The sequence below is a fragment of the Anolis sagrei genome, chromosome 5 (assembly GCF_037176765.1).
Source record: "Anolis sagrei isolate rAnoSag1 chromosome 5, rAnoSag1.mat, whole genome shotgun sequence".
In the NCBI taxonomy this organism is placed as follows: Eukaryota; Metazoa; Chordata; class Lepidosauria; order Squamata; family Dactyloidae; genus Anolis; species Anolis sagrei.
The window spans coordinates 116,013,155-116,029,883 of NC_090025.1; the positions used below are offsets into that span (position 1 = coordinate 116,013,155).

Genomic DNA, 16,729 nt, shown 5'->3' on the forward strand with positions numbered 1-16,729 from the left:
GGGATCCTGCCCCATTCCCAGCTGTGCTGAACCAGTTTCAATGCAGTAGGACTATGGTGCTCCTGTCCCACTTCAGAGGCAGAAACACCGCAGTAATTCATTGGAGGCTGAGATGGTGGCTACAATGATCTACCGATTGCAAATTGATTTGAACTCAGAAATGTTTTGCTCTTATCTCATCTGGTGGTTTGATGGACTGATGGGCAGCAGCTTGCCCAATTTGGATCAGTGCTAGAGAAAGTCAGGGCACAGCAACAAAGGGGAGGAAAACAAGCAAGTCCATGGGAATGCTGTGGTGTTTCTCAGTGTTTCAAATGTGTCAGCCATAGCACTGTCCTGATGAGCACTCTGCATTCCAGTCTGCCTCGGCTCTGGAACTCTCTCCCTAGGAAGATTAGACTGGCATTTACCCTGTCCATCTTTCGCAAGGGCCTGAAAATGTGGATGTTTTATTGTGCCTAGTTCACCAGATAACTGGCCCCTAACTGTAACTTACCAATCCGTTCCTGCAGTTTAGTACTGCCCCTCTTCCATATAGCCCTGGCATTTTTATGCCAAATGGCATTACCCTTCCAGCCCAAACTTCTATTGGAATTTGCAGTTTCCCTTAGCCCTATCCAGAAACTTTTGCACAAACTTGTAGCCCTCTGGAAATACTATTTACTGTTCAACCCATGGTTTGTTTTTATGATGTTGTGTTGTGTTATTGTGATGTGTTTATTTTATTTTTGATATTTTGATTTTGTTTTTTTATTTTTCTTTATTTCATTGTGTTTTAATGTGTGTGTCTTTGGCATTGTCCCTTTGTAAGCCACCCCAAGTCCCCTCAGAGAGATGGAGGCAGGGTATAAAAATAAAGTTATTATTATTATTATTATTATTATTATTATTATTATTATTATTATTGATATTATACATTGATTGGCTGCAGCAGATTTTATGGGTTTACCCCAAGAATTTCCAGTGAGTTTTTGTCACACTCTGTTTCTAGCTGGATGAAGGCTGCATTGGGGGTGTAGGTTTTATGGATACCCCACCCTCGAAATGTCTTAAACTGAGTTTTAATGCCTTTTTGAAACAGTTCTAAGATGCAGATTTATTCCTGATTTTTATTAGAAATAAAGATAATAGAGCTCTATTCAATAAAGAGTAGAGCTGATTATTTTATGTAACCATGTAAGCTGCAGGAGATTGCTTTCTTGTAATGTAACTGCAGAAGATTCAGAGCAGGAGTTTTTGGTGAGACAGTTATGAGTGATAAATTTGAGAGAGAAAAGGAACTGTAAAGTAGTAATTGAAATCTTCTGTACTTTCATTTTTGTGTTTTGTCCCTGCTTGAAAACAATAAAAGACCCCTCACACATTTTAAAGAAATTTCTCCTATTTTTGCATGCTTCCATCCATATTTTTTTTTTTGCAAAAGTAAAAAAGACATCTATTTTGAATGAAATGTTAGGTATTTCACTTCCAAATACATTGGTTTTGTCCCTGAAAAGGACCAGAATAAATAAATAATTAGGGGTGTGCAGAATTCCATTTGGTGATTTGGGACTCAGGAAAACGGACCAGGCAGTAACCAACTGAAGCCATGACTGGAATGGACCACAAGTAGCAGGATATTTCAGCTAATGAGGGCTATGGGGTTGAGTGGCACTCTACCTCAGATGGAGACCACAGAGTGTGAGTGGCCTCGCAAATCAAGCAAGAGCAGGCACCTGGCAGTGGTGGCTCCTCCTCTTCTTTCTTCCCTCAAAGCCTCCTCCATCCCTTCATTAAGTCCTAAAGTAAGGAGTACCTTCTTAAGGCAAATAAGGCTCAAAAGAGAGAGACAAGGAGAAAAAGGTGAAAAAGGCTTCTCTAGAGGGCCTCGCCAGGAACTCATTTTCCCAGCAGCATTTTGCATGGCATGGACATTGAAGGAGCCTCTGCGCTCCCTACTGGGGCATGATGGGAGGTGAGGTTTTTATATCTCTCTGATTCTCATGTTTCTTTCTCAACCAATCAGAGGCCTGGTTGACTGTGTCCATTCTTCCCCTCTGTTGTAGTATGAACTGGATGGGACTTTAATTCCCAGAACCCCCTCTTGTGATTCTTAAAAAATGTTATCGTATATTTTTCAAAATAAAAATCCCCAAAATCAGTGAATTGGTGAAACATTCTGAAACTTAGCAGGTGTGTAGTCATAAATGCAGTCTACAAGTTTGACAGGTTTCACCTTAGGCCTAAAATTGACAGAGAAATGGCCCTCTAAAGCCTCCCCCTTGGTTCTAATGGACCGAATCTCACAGGAATGAAAAGAGCACCCCCCACCTCCTGATTTTGGGAATTTCCTGGAAAATGGAAAGGGGGGAGCTGAAACTGGAAATGAAAACGGCACAGATTTCATGTATTGTGCACAACATACATAAACAAATACACACAAACACATAATAGAAAAACTATCTTGAAACCTTTCAAATTATATGAATGACAAGGAAAGAAATTAAATATTCTTTTCATTCCTACTAAAGACCAATAGAGAAGCACCAATAAAATCAACAATCAGAAAAGTCATTAGCAAAGAACATAAGTGCACCCAATAATCTCAGACAATATTAATCAAGGAGCAGCTTTGAGGACAGAGGGTAAGCTGAAACCAACATCAGATTTCCAATAATTGGTTTACCCCACTGAAGGGGTAAATCAGCACAGGAGGGGAGATCTCTTAATTTGCACTCAGAATTATAGAATGTGACTTAGCAGACAGGGAGCACCCCTTAACTGCTTCATTGATTTTGTGACCCACTCTTCTGCCTTTTTTCATAGTGTAAATGCAGACAGTCCCCAAGTTATAAACATATCACTTACAAATAACTCATTGTTCAGAACAGGGGTAAGATAACAGGATGTGAGAAAAATCTACCCCTCAGAAAGGAAATTCACTCCCAAAAGTGTTATCATAGGAAAAAAATGTATCCACTGAAGCTTTATTGCCGATCCTTTTTTCCACAAGCCATTTTTTAAATCCAATTATCACATGGTCAGATAGTGAGGTGAAATTTTCTGAACAGGGGCAATGGCAGCAAAACAAACCCCACAGGGGTGCAAACTTTTCACTATGCTATCCAAAGCTCAATATGTATATATTTTTGGCAGGTAAAGGTAAAAGTTTCCCCTCGATATTAAATCTAGTGGAGTCCGACTCTGGGTTGTGGTGCTCTTCTCCATTTCTAAGCCGAAGAGCTGGTGTTGTCCATAGATGTCTCCTAGGTCATGTGGCTGGCATGACTGCATGGAGGGCCATTACCTTCCTGAAGCAGTACGTATTGATTTACTCACACCTTCTGCATATTGGTGCAGAATAGTAATTTGAAACTTCTCTTGCATATCAAGTGATCCAAGGGTTGGAGGAAAAATTTCTGGTCCTTTTTCCTTCACTAGAGGCCAAGCAGTTTGATGGATTACACCCTCTGGACCTATGAGCAACCCTGAGTTTCACAGATTCCTCTTAGTGTTTTCACCTAGGGTTCTAGTCTGGATAAGACTTCTTACATTCCCACATCTATCTAGTTGCTCCCTCCATTTAGATGTGCTTATCCCCTCCCCACCCAAACAAAAAGAATTCAAGTAAACATTCATAAAGTTGTCCTTATTTCATCTCATTTCTTACATTTGGTTGCTTTATTTCTTGGATTGCTCAGCAAGGATTGTGTAGCAGTAGATGGACATGAAAATAAACCCTAATTTAATAAATGTTTTTTTGAACTCCCCTCATCCTTTTTTTTAAAAAAAAAAATGGGGGATGTTTTGATATTAAATGTATTTAAATTGTTCCTATTGCTTTCTTACTTTTTTTCTCCCACCATATTAACAGCATTATTCACAGGAAACAATTGAAACTCTGATTATAATTTTCCTTCTTTTTCAAGCAGCTTTTTTTGGCTAGTTGAAGATGGGTGTGTGTGTAATTGTATCTGATAATTTGGCTCATGAAGTATTCCTATTGTTGAAAACTGCTGCTTTGAGACTTGTTTATAAGTAATAAGTATACTCTTAGGAGGAAAGAAAAGAAAGGAAGAATAAACTAACAAAAACTTAAGAGATGTGACCACTGAAATAGGATGCACCTAAATTGTAGAATTAGAATTGCAAAGGAATTCTGGATTTCCCAGCATCGTTATAGTGTGTGTCCATGGGTGCATCTACAAAGTCTTTGGACTTTTCAGCCAGAGTGCTGTGCTTCATCAAACCACAAACCCCAGGGGTCCATGGCATTGAGCCATGGCAGTTAAAGTGGTGTCAACTCTATTTATTCTACAGTTTTAGTGTACCCTATGTCAGTAGTCTACATGAGTGGACTTTCAGATTTTGTTAATTTCTTCTTCTTTTTTACTTTCCTCCTAAGAGTTACAACAGAAACAAACTAATTTTGTTGTACTTTTTCTTTATACTGATGCTGAAACTTTGTTTATTTTTTTTAAAAAAAAGACAGAGAATGACAAGAGAAAGGAAGAATTCAACCAAGAAAGTTTTTACAGCTCCACAACTATTCCATCTACATTATATAAAATGGTTGGTTGGTTTGTCATTAGTGCTTATAGGTGAAAATTGCAGCAGGTTTGGAAAGAAGAGGTATGTGCCTTCAAGTTACTAAGAAATCCACAGGGTTTGTTAAGCAGGGGATACTCAACAACAGTTTACAAATTTCTTGCCCTTAAATATAGCCTCCAAGAAGTGACATTCATTAGTCATTCCCCATTCGAGCGTTAACCAGGACTGACATTGCTTAACTTCCAAGATGAGATAGGTTATGAAGCCTTTAGAGTACTCCCATGAAAAGAGAAGAGGATCTAAGATATGATTTCTTAGGGAAGGAGTGGATTTGTATGTGGAATGGGGTAAGATTTTTTTCCATTCTCTGAATAATCTACTACTTGTTCTGTTTTCTTTCAAAAGTCATATGTGTGCACATATGTGTGTGAGTAATAGCTATTTTCCTCTTATGTAGTCTAGACTTCCTTTTTCAGATGAAATGAACTTATGGTTCACATCAAAGGGAGGGGTAGAAAAGTCACAAAGCCTACACTATATTGGCAATGATTAAATAAGAAAATTGTACAAGCCTCTGGAAAGTACATAACAATTCCACATACAGTCAGCCCTTCATATCTATAGATCCTGCATCCACATATTCAATTATCAATGGCTTCAAAATATTTTTAAAAGAAAAACTTGAATTTACTATTTTATAAAATAAGACACTATTTTAGTATCCCTTTGTATATAATGGGACTTGTACATCCATGGGTCTTGTTTTCTACATTTGTCCTTGAATTGAACCCCAATAGATGTTTAGGACTACTGTAGTTTCTATCCATCACTGTAGTTTCTATCCATCACTAAAGTAAAACATGTAATCCAGATCAGATTCCTAGGAGGTGTAACTTTACTACATCTATGATACATCAGGCTATAAAAGCTTGGAGAAGATGAATTCCTTGAATGCTATGTCCCACCATCGCTGAAGCACAGGTAGGAATATTTTATGTATTCAATGGTAAGTTTGGAAAAGTTGATTTAGTCTTGCCACTGGGAGCCACACTCTGTGACATCATCAGGGGTTTCAAACATCTTTTCTCTCATTGTGTTTCTTGGGGGGGGGGGGTAAGAGGAGGGTATTGAAAATCAATTTAGAACAAGTAGCTACATAATGTCTTCTAGTTACTAAAGTTCCAATATCTGGAAATGCAACCATAGAATGATTCCAGACACAAAGAGCATATCTACACTGACCCACTATACCAGGTGTGATTCAGAATATGCCAGATAATCCCTGATATATGTCAGACAGACACTCTCCTACCTGCTGTGGAGATGGATGGCAGTCCTGTATGCTTAGCAATGCCAAACATGGTTTGGCACTGCTCAACAGCCACCCCTATGATCCCACTTCCATCCTTTATATTATGGTAGTCTACAGCTGTGACCTCAGTCCTATCTGTCTGCCATCACCTGCAGTGATGTCTACCAGGACCCTCTCATCTCCCTTCACTTCTCTGATTGCCCCAGCCAACATCAATGCAAGTAACACCAAACAGATAGGGCTCATGTCAAGGCTGGAGACTGCTGTGACATGGAGGACAGAAGGTGATAGTAAATGTCATCCAGTGTTCCTGAGCCACCCAAGCCTGGAAAACATAGGATAGCATTGAGAACAGTTGGGGTTAATTTCATTTCAGAGCTGGTCCAACTGTTCAAACAGATCCAAAGTTGGGAGTTATTCTGAATCCCCTTGATATGTCTCTTAAGCCTTGGGAGCAGTTCAAATATTTGGGTTGCTCAGCCAGCCGTTTATTGGAATATAAAACTCAGGCACTCCCACTGAAGCCACATAGCCTCTCAAAGCCCTTCAACACATGGCTAAAAACTTGGAACTTAAGGTGGTGGTGGTGGTGGGGGGGGGGGCTATATCATATTTAGCCAATGTGTGGGAGGAATAGTTAACAGCTGAAAAGCACATGTTAAAAATTCTGTCCCCCAAAATTGCAAAATTGCACCTTTGCATGCATGTATATCTCTGTAGTCATGCAAAACCTGTCCTGGCCTTCTCCTCCTCTCCCCCTGTGTGGACTGCTCCATGTGTTTTTTTAAAAGCCCAAACCAGCTGATCACTTGATCAGGCTGTCAAAACATGGAGCCAAGGACACATAGGTGCCTCAAGGGAAGCACAAGTGGAAAGCAATTAGAACTTTCTGAATCTCTTTAATACTATAATATCAAACATAGCTTGAATTAACAATTGGATGAAGAGAGAGATAAGAATTCTGCTTGTGTGTTTACATTAAAATATTTGCATGTGCACATATGATGTCCAGTACATAACGGAGTGAATTTTGTTTTTGCCCTCCATCTTGATCCGCTACAAATTAAGATGAAAAGGATGGCAGGAATCATTTCCTGGGACTGACAGATGTGTTTGTGAACCTGCCCCAGATTTAAAATGTGCATTTTCCCCAGGTTTACTTTAAAGTCATGCTTCTTCAGCCCCCCCCCCCCCATGCCATTTGACTCATAGCGACTACTCTAGAGTTACCCTATGCCAAAGGGGTGCCAAGGTGAACACTGAACTCTTAAATACTTCCCTCATTTGTTTATAGATGCCACCCTAACCTATTGTCTGAGTAGTGAGTAATAAAATTCAAAGTTTGGATACATGTCATCTATGTATATTTGTGGTTGACAGATTTCCACTACAGCTCTCACTTCCAGAGATCACTTTGATTCCCACTGATGACATATCTGGAACAAACTTGGCACACATAACCAACATTACCAATCAAAAATACTGTAGGGATTTGAGCGGAATTAACCCTAGAATTTGGGGCTTATAGCTCACTCACTTGCAGTCAGTGTTCTGAGCCTAACCAATGATGGAGGTGGACCAAACTTGGCAAGCATACTTGACATGCCCAACTTTAAATATTGGTGGGGTTTGGAGGGGATTAACCATAGAAGTTGGGAGTTATAGTTCACAGAGCACTGTGCACCTAAATGATGATTGATCTTGACCAAACTTGGCACACATACTCAATGTAACCAACTTTGAATACTGGTGGGGTTTAGGACACTGTGAACCCCAACAATGATTAATCTGGAGCAAACTTAACAAACAGATCCCTTCCCCCATGTTCAAAACAATATACTAAAGTGATTTGCAGGGACTGACCCAGCATGATGGGAGTTGTAGTTCTCCTTTCACCTAGAGAGCACTCTGAACCCCACTGATGATGGATCTGGACCACACTAGGCACACAGAATCCCCATGACCAACAGATAATACTGGAAAAGTTTTGGGGGGATTGATCCACCATGGCAGAAGTTGTATCCTGTATCCAGAGAGCACTGTGAACCCAAAAGATGATGGATCTAGACCAATCTTGGCACACAGACCCAACATGGCCAACTTTAAATATGAGGTTTTGAGGGAATTGACCTCGAATTTTGGGAGTTATTGCTCACCTGCAATCAGAGAGCATTATCCATTCAAATGGTGAGGGATCTGGACCAATCTTGGCATGTATACCCAACATGGCCAACTTTGAATACTGGTAAGGTTTGGGGAAACTGACCCTGAATTTAGAGTTCACTCCCTTCTAGATAGTGCTGTGAACCCAAATGATGATGGATCTGGACCAGTCTTGGCACACACACCCAGCATGGCCAACTTTGAATACTAGAGGGATTTAAAGGTAGTTGACCTTGAATTGCAGTGCTATCTGCAAGCAGATGGCACTATGAACTCAAACTATGATGGATCTGGACCAAACCTGGCACCCATATTCTCATGCATTTTCTATTGGGACCATTCATAAAACCCAAAAGCCAACAGTGAATACTTTTTATGTTTATTGTTATAAAAGACCTAACCCAGGCATCACATGGGTACCTAACCTATTTTTTGTGTGTATTTGTATATATGTGTATGTGCGTATATGTGGTGTGTGTTTAGGGAGAAATTCCTGCTTGGCCCTGAAGTGACCAGGAAATGTCACACAGACCTGAGGTTGGGTCACATTTAAGCATTAAAAAAGCATATGAGAGGATGGCCAAGCTTTAAGTAGCTTTTAACTTGTGCTCTTATAAAAGTCTTTTCACATATAACACCTCATGGAATACCTTTGTGGTCTCTATTCCTGGAGGCCATCAAAAGGGTTTCCTCCCATTTAACATTGTTGCCTCATTGTCTGGAAATGCATTCAAAGAGCACAATAATGAAGCCACTTAAATTAAATTTCTGCTGTTTGTTAATTCCTATGTGTTTTTTTTTTAAAGCACTGGATCAAAATAGTAGGATTTATACACACAGAGCTCGGGGAAAAGTATTTTATATAGCTAAACTTCCCAGAATTCCACAGCTGGCATGTGCAAGGCTATACTGGCTGAGGAATACTGGCATACATATGCAAATCAATTCAAAATGTTTATACATTTTTCTGAATAATAAGAAAACATGGTCAAGAAGTCTCCTTCCTCAGCAAGTGTGAACAGTGATGGATTTCTACCATAACAGCTTTCTGTTTAACACCAGACATTTCTTCAGCAACACACTGAATATTGAGTGGGTGGCCTGCACTAGTGATGTTATAGAAAATCGTGTAGGTGGATCTTGATTGATGGGACATTTATGCAAGTGCAGGGAATGGCTGAACATTATGAAGTGACATTCTTCTGAAGCAACTGTTGAAGAAAGATTGGTGGTTTCTGCTTGTATGCAATATCTAACTCATGGGGTTTGAAAGAATTTCAAAAAGACAAAAACAGCTTGTACATCCCTCAAAGTGTACAGTGTTGTTTTGCAATTTCATGGAAGAAAGTATGGAATTCAGGAGTTATTTTGTGAAAAAATTGCTAGGATTTCTCTAGCTGATAATTGTAAAGGCCCTACCCTAAACTACACTTCCCAGAATTCTGCCCACTTTAAAATGCTAGTCTGATAAAGCCCAGAGTTGTAATACAATGATGAAACCATTATTATTTACCATATTTATACCCTGTCCTTCTCACCCCAATGGGCAACAATTCAATGACATATAAAGCAAACAGTCAATTAAAATAAACAATTTCATCAAAATCATACAACTAAAACATCTTTAAAACATTACAATATTACATCACACTGGTCTTCAAATTGCTAGTCAGGATAGTAACAGATCATAGTGTGAATATTTGGTTTAGAGTGTCTGTTGAATCACAATCTCAATGAAATTGGCATATTGATGGTAACAAAAGGGAGTTGTATTTGGAAACAAAGACACATCACCACATTGTTCACTGTAATCAAATGAGTTCTGAAAGAGTTGCATCTACCTGATGAATTCCGCACTCATACTATTCCCTTCCTTCCATATTTGTGTCAGTGAATGGCTGCCTTTGTATATGTATTATGTGCTGTTTGTCTCCTCTTTTTTATTGCTCGGAATTCATTGCTATTAAAATGCTAATAATAAAATTATGATAATACTAACAGTTTTGAAAGCCTGAATACATCAATTATCCTGAAATATTAACCCATTCACTCCAATTCCCATGTAACCAAATTGCATGAATCACATAAGGTGAAGATATTACAATGCATTTATTTGTACAAATTACATCACAAGAGTCTTTTTTCTTGGGGGGGGGGGGGGTCACAGGGCAGAGGAAAATTCAAAATAGATCAAATAAATCCAACCTTATTAACCCACCACAAAAGACTGACTGATCATAAGAGGATGAAAACAATCCAAGAGATGGAAAACTGGGTAGAAAACAGAAGGGAGGTTGAATTAGTCCAGATCAGAAGCATTTCATGATGTAATGTATGAACACACTTTTAAAATTGTCTAGTGAGGATGATTACTTCCTTGAGTCCCCATGGGGAGAAATGTGAGAAATAAATAAATAATGACAATAATAATAATAGTAATAATAATAATAATAATAATAATAATAATAATAGGACCTCTACATGAAAAAGTGGACCAACAATTCAGTGAGATGCTGCAAAAAGGAAGTATGGTTTAAAACTGGGAGAACATATCCGATACAAAAGGAACCAGCAAAAGGAGCAGCACCAGGAAACTACAGGCTGATAGCATGTCTGGCCACTATGTTTAAACTACTGACCAGCACCATAGCTGACATGATGCAAGATTATCTTGAAGAAAAGAACATATTGCCAGATGAACAGAAAGGTAACAAATGGAAAAGCAGGGGCACAAAAGACCAGTTATTAATTGACAAAATGATTCTGGAGAACTGCAAAAGTCGAAAAACTAATCTTCACATGATGTGGATTGACTACAAAAAAAGTCTTTGACTCACTACCACACAGTTGTATCATCAAGTGCCTAGACACCATCAGGATTTGTAAAAACATTGGCACTTTTATTGAAAATATGATGAAGCACTAGAAAACTCAACTGTTTGTTGGAAATGAAAACTGTGGACTTGTCAACATCAGGAGGGGAATTTTCCAGGGAGACCCATTGTCCGCACTGCTTTTTATCAATGCCATGATCCCTCTGTCAACAATCCTATAAAAAACAAACCTCAGCTATCAAATGTCTAATAAATCTCACAAAATTTTACATCTGCTGTACATGGACGACCTGAAGCTGTATGGGAAAACCGAAATTGAAATCCAGTCTCTGACCAACACTGTTCGAATCTTTACCAGTGATATCATTATGGAGTTTGGTTTGGACAAATGTTCGACAATGGCACTGAAGAAGGGAAAAATTGTTGAAAGTGAGGGCCTAAATATGCCTAATGGCCCAGCAATAAAGTGTCACCAGCCAGAGGCCTATAAATATCTGGGCATACTACAGCTGGACAACACCAAACATGAACATGTGAAAACTATGGTCTGCAAAGAATACATTCAAAAGGTCAGAAAAATTCTCAAAAGCAAGCTCAATGGAGGCAGTACCATCAAGGCCATAAACAAAGATATACTGCTGGCATCATAAACTGGATGCAGTCAGAACTGGACAATTTAGACAAAAAAAACAAAACAAGAAATCTCATGACCATTTATAATTCATTACATCCTTGCAGTGCTGTTGACCAGCTCTATCTGCCTAGAAGGTCTGGTGGCAGAGGACTCTTACAAGTAAAACAAGCAGTTGAAGAATTAAAATACACCCTGGCAGAATATGTAAAGGAAAGTCAAGAACCTGCTTTAATTGAAGTAAGTAATAAGAAGCTTCTCAAAGCACAGCAGACATAGAATCAGTACAAGAAAACTACACTCCAAACCAGAGCTGATAGCTGGCACAACAAAGCATTGCATGGGCAGTTCCTGGACAAAACTGAAGGAAAAGTTGACAGGGAGAAGACCTGGTTATGGTTCCCGAATGGAACACTGAAGAAGGAGACAGAAGGCCTGATTCTTGCAGCCCAGGAGCAAGCCATCAGAACAAATGCCATTAAGGCCAGGATTGAAAATCATCTGATCACCCAAAATGCAGACTGTGCAATGAAGCTGATGAAACCATGGACCATATCCTCAGCTGTTGCAAGAATATTGCACAAACTACAAACAAAGGCACAATTCTGTGGCCCAAATGATTCATTGGAACTTATGTCACAAGTACCACATGCCAGCAGTTAAAGAATTGGTGGGATCATAAAGCTGTAAAGGAGGTACAAAATGAACACGCAAAAATACTGTGGGACCTTCGAATCCAGACTAACAAAGTTTTGGAACACAATACACCAGACATCACGATTGTGGAAAATAAAAAAGTTTGAATTATTGATGTCGCCATACTGGGTGACAGTCGCATTGAGGAAAAACAACAGGAAAAACTCAGCCGTTATCAAGACCTCAAAATCGAACTGCAAAGGCTCTGTCATAAACCAGTACAGGTGGTCCCAGTGGTCATCAGCACACAAGGACCTCAGCTGGCATTTGCAAACCATAAACATTGACAAAATCACGATCTATCATCTGCATGCATCATTCGAAAATACATCACACAGTCCTGGACACTTGGGAAGTGCTCGACTTGTGATTTTGTAACACAAAATCCAGCATATATATCTTGTTTGCTGTGATATACTGTGTTTTTTTGTCAATAATAATAATAATAATAATAATAATAATAATAAATTCAAGTATGACTGATGTAATATAATGGTAAGCTCCATATATTGCATCTCATGACATACCTACATTGACCATTTAGGTCAGTATGGAGGTGGAATAGCCTGCAGATAGCTACGAAATACATATATGGGTGATCTGGATTAACCTAGGGAAAGCTACTTAATGTGGCTGACTATATCTTGGGATTAATATAACTCAGGGAAAAGCCTAAATTCTGCACCAGCATTCAAGCATTCCCCTAAATTCTGGAAGTGTAGACAACTACCACTGGTCCTTATTCAGAACTGGAAGCACGTGTCCCAAAAGCCATCCCATGCTTTCCAGACTCAGGCTGCCTGGAGATGCAGGATGGTTATCCTGTCCTGCTCTGTTTGTCCCTGTAGATACCAGCTACATTGGCAATAGGGTATGTACCTGCTGCTGGACTGTCCATGCCATGTGACTAGCCAAAGAGCCTGGGGAAAAAGGAAGGGGAATTGAAGTTGGCCATTTGCCCAGAAGTCCCAGACTAGTTATGGCATAGGTGGGCATTAGAGATGCCTTCCTGCTGCCAAGGTAGCTCAGGGTATCTTTGTTGGGTCACAACACAGACTAGGACCAGCATTTTGGATGTCAGTTCTAGCCCACATTAATTGGCTATATAGAATCAGCATTAGTTTCATAAGTTCATCATGCACTCTGTTAGGAAGCAGTTCTTAATTACTAACTGCCTAGACTTTATTGCTACATCTACTAGTTTTAATAATCCCAAATTCTAGTATTGTGAGAAAGCAGGGAGGGGAAGAAATCCTCCATACTATTTATGAATGTACGCTCCATTCCTCTCATTCATCTTTCTCTTAAGCTATACTACGCAAACATTTTTTACATAGAAAAGGATACCTTAAATCATGCTTCTTAGTCTCCATTTTCAGTCTTTTCCAGGTCCGCAAAAGAGGCCAGCAGAACCGTACACACTTCAGATGTGGTTGTGCCATTGATTTACATAAGAACATTATGATACTTGCCTTATCACCACTCTGCATAGGTTATTCAAAGGCTCACTGCATTGAGAGAATCCTTCAGAATCCTTGAAGTGTATGTTTTATGCGCTAGTGTCTGTTCTGTTGTGCTCCAGTAATGCACATAATTAAAAGAATTCACTCAGCTCTAGCATATCTGCCATGTTGAAATTCATAATTCTATAGTAACTCTATGTAGGCACATAGCAGGGATCCCTACTTACTTTTAGACCTTAAACCCTCCGCTTTATATTGCTTATCTGAGTAGTATCAAGAGAGGAAGGCCTATTTCAGGCTGTTTAACATACTTGACATTTGCAGTATACCAACAGAGAGGCATTTTTCAAATTCACGGGAAAGATTTAATTCTTTTCAGATATGCAGTTTCTCATTCAATGTAAACAACAGCAGAACTGCAACCCAATCTTTTTAATTAATGGCCATAGATGTAAGTTGCAAAAATATTTTTTTACTTGAAGTAGAATATCAGAAGGTGTTACATGATGTTCCTTTTAAAGGATCATGGCAAGCTTGAAAAATCAAGCAAAGGAATACTTAAAATAGTCTTTAAAAGTCCTCAACACATATCCCTTAATTTCTTGATGAAATGAATAAAATTATTCAACCATAACATATAGATGTGCTCAACTCTGCTATGTACCTTCTTAGATTAATGCTCTGATGTAAGCTGCCCCAAGTCCTTTTGGGGAGAGGGGGTGGGATATAAATAAAGCTATATTATTATTATTATTATTATTATTATTATTATTATTATTATTATTTGATTCAACTGAAGTTACATGCAGTAATGAACTTTATCAGTATGTATCATGTTAACACGGTCAACAGGGAACTCTGGCATGGACTAGTCCATGAGATCGTGAAGGGTTGGAAATGACTAAACGAATAAACATCATGTTAATTTCCAAACAATTCTCAAAGCAATGATGAGAACTCCAATAACAAATGAAACATTGGGGAGAGGGAAGAAAGAGATGGGATGTTGTCAGATAAAGAATTGGAGAATTCCTTGTCCCCTTGAAGGAATATGATTAAAAGTTTACACCCATTCTTTCTTCATCCACAAATAGCAAATATTTTTGTGACCATTTTTACACAACTTTATAGGCAATTGTGTGTCTTACCTTGAGTATTCATGGGAAATATGTTGACTGATATTTCTTAAACCAATGCGATATGGGTCCAGAGACCACTCATATGGACAATTTATATGGGTCTAGGGACCACTTCTCTTCTCAAATGGCTGCACTATGCTGCTGCTGTCAATTTTACAAATGAAATTTTGACTTAAAAACTCTAGTTTCATCTCTATAGCACTGCTGTTTTTATAAGCAAGGCAGACTCTTAATTTCTAGGAGGTTTTTAGATGTACGATTCCCTTACTCACAGGTTGGATATCCAGGTTTTCACTTACCTATATTCCAAAACCTACCCCCTACTAGAAGTGTTGTGGGCCTCTCTATGCATTCCAATACAATATTACATGTTGTTCTGACCCAAGTATTGTCAAAATATAGGTTTCACTATTAGTCATGGGTCCTGAGGGGCCCTTAGAGCAAACTAAGGGGATCAAACTGCACCCGGGGACTGTTAATATCTGTGTATGCATGGTGGTGATCTTTTCTAAAGCAATAACCAGACCAAACAACAGCAACAAGAACAAAATATGCTAGAAGCAAAGAAGCTGACTTTTGTTGCCACACCATTGAAATTTAGTGGGAAAACCAATGACTTCAATGGAAGTGGAAGCATGGAGTTTTTGGGCACGTGAATCATTGCCTCCAGTTGCATGAAGGCAATGCTCTAAATAAACAAAAAGGGGAACAAATTCATAAAAGGATTTGCTTGAGTCTCAAAATCAGGACCATAACAAAACCATGTGTCTCAGCTTTCTCTTCTTTACACACACCCCTGAAAGTTCAGCTTCTGGAACACATGAACTTAATGGTGTGGGGAGGGGGCAAAGAATCCTGTTAAGATGCAGCTAGGTCTAATGTTAGTGAAAAGTTATGGACAGTTTTTGAACCTCAGCATCACATTTTGAATGATGCATTAAATGAGACAGGCCTGCTGAGCAGACTGCTGTGTTGTTTGTTACATCCTGTAGACACTCAGGCACATAGTATTCAGCCTGCAGACATACTGACAAATATATCCATGGTAACCTACTCAATGTAAAAAATGCAAAAATAAAAAAAATCAGCCAGGAAATAAACATTTTAAAAGAAAAGTTTTTTCCCCCATATAGTCAGGCTCTGCATCCTGCCTTAATTCTCCCCACCCCAAAATTGTGAATGGTTTTGCTTTTACACAAGAGATAGCTGGTAAGTTTGTTTTCTGGTACAATTCAAAGTGCAGGCTATGACATTTAAACCCCTATAAAGCTCAGGTCCAGGCTATTTGACTGACTACATCTCCCTGTATAAGGCTGGCCCTGAGGTCTTCAAGGAGACCCCCATCACAAGCTCAGCTGGTGAGAATGAGAAAATGGGCCATCTCTCTAAGTAGCTGCCCCTCAACTCTGGGACTTCCTTCTTTCCAGGGAATTAAAAATGGTCCATTCCCTGATGTCCTTGTGACAGGCTAAAACCTTTTTTATTCAGGCAGGTTTTTAAAGAAGAAGGCTTTAAAATCAAATCAGGGGTATTGTGGTTTTAACTTTGAATATGTTTTTAATCAGTTTTTATGGATTTTAACCATGAATGTTTTAATAACATTGATAGTTAATTTTGTTGTTATGTTTTTATATTTATAAATTATAAAATGAATTGAAATGCTTTTAACGTAAGCCACTTTGAGTCTTCTTTGTGGAGAGAAAAAGCAGCATATAAATAAACAACAAAAACAATAGCAATAACAACAGTTAAAGAATATACCTTAGTAGATTAATCATCCCTTCAAAAATATTCAGTTTGCTTCTGGTTACAACGCTTGTTACATTGTTTGACTCATCCAGGCATAAAGCAAAATGGGAAGACATGGCGAACAGCAACCAAGGAGGAAGGAAGTAAATCAATTAATTGTTTTTTAAATTCATATTTTTGTCCTGAGTCACTCAGAATTCAATTATCTAGTT

The 16,729-nt window shown here is 38.7% G+C and overlaps 1 pseudogene; it reads left to right on the forward strand.

Moving 5' to 3' along the window:
- Window positions 1-11,120: 11,120 nt before the first annotated feature.
- LOC137097125 (uncharacterized) overlaps window positions 11,121-16,729 on the forward strand; it is a 167,713-nt pseudogene continuing 162,104 nt past the window's right edge.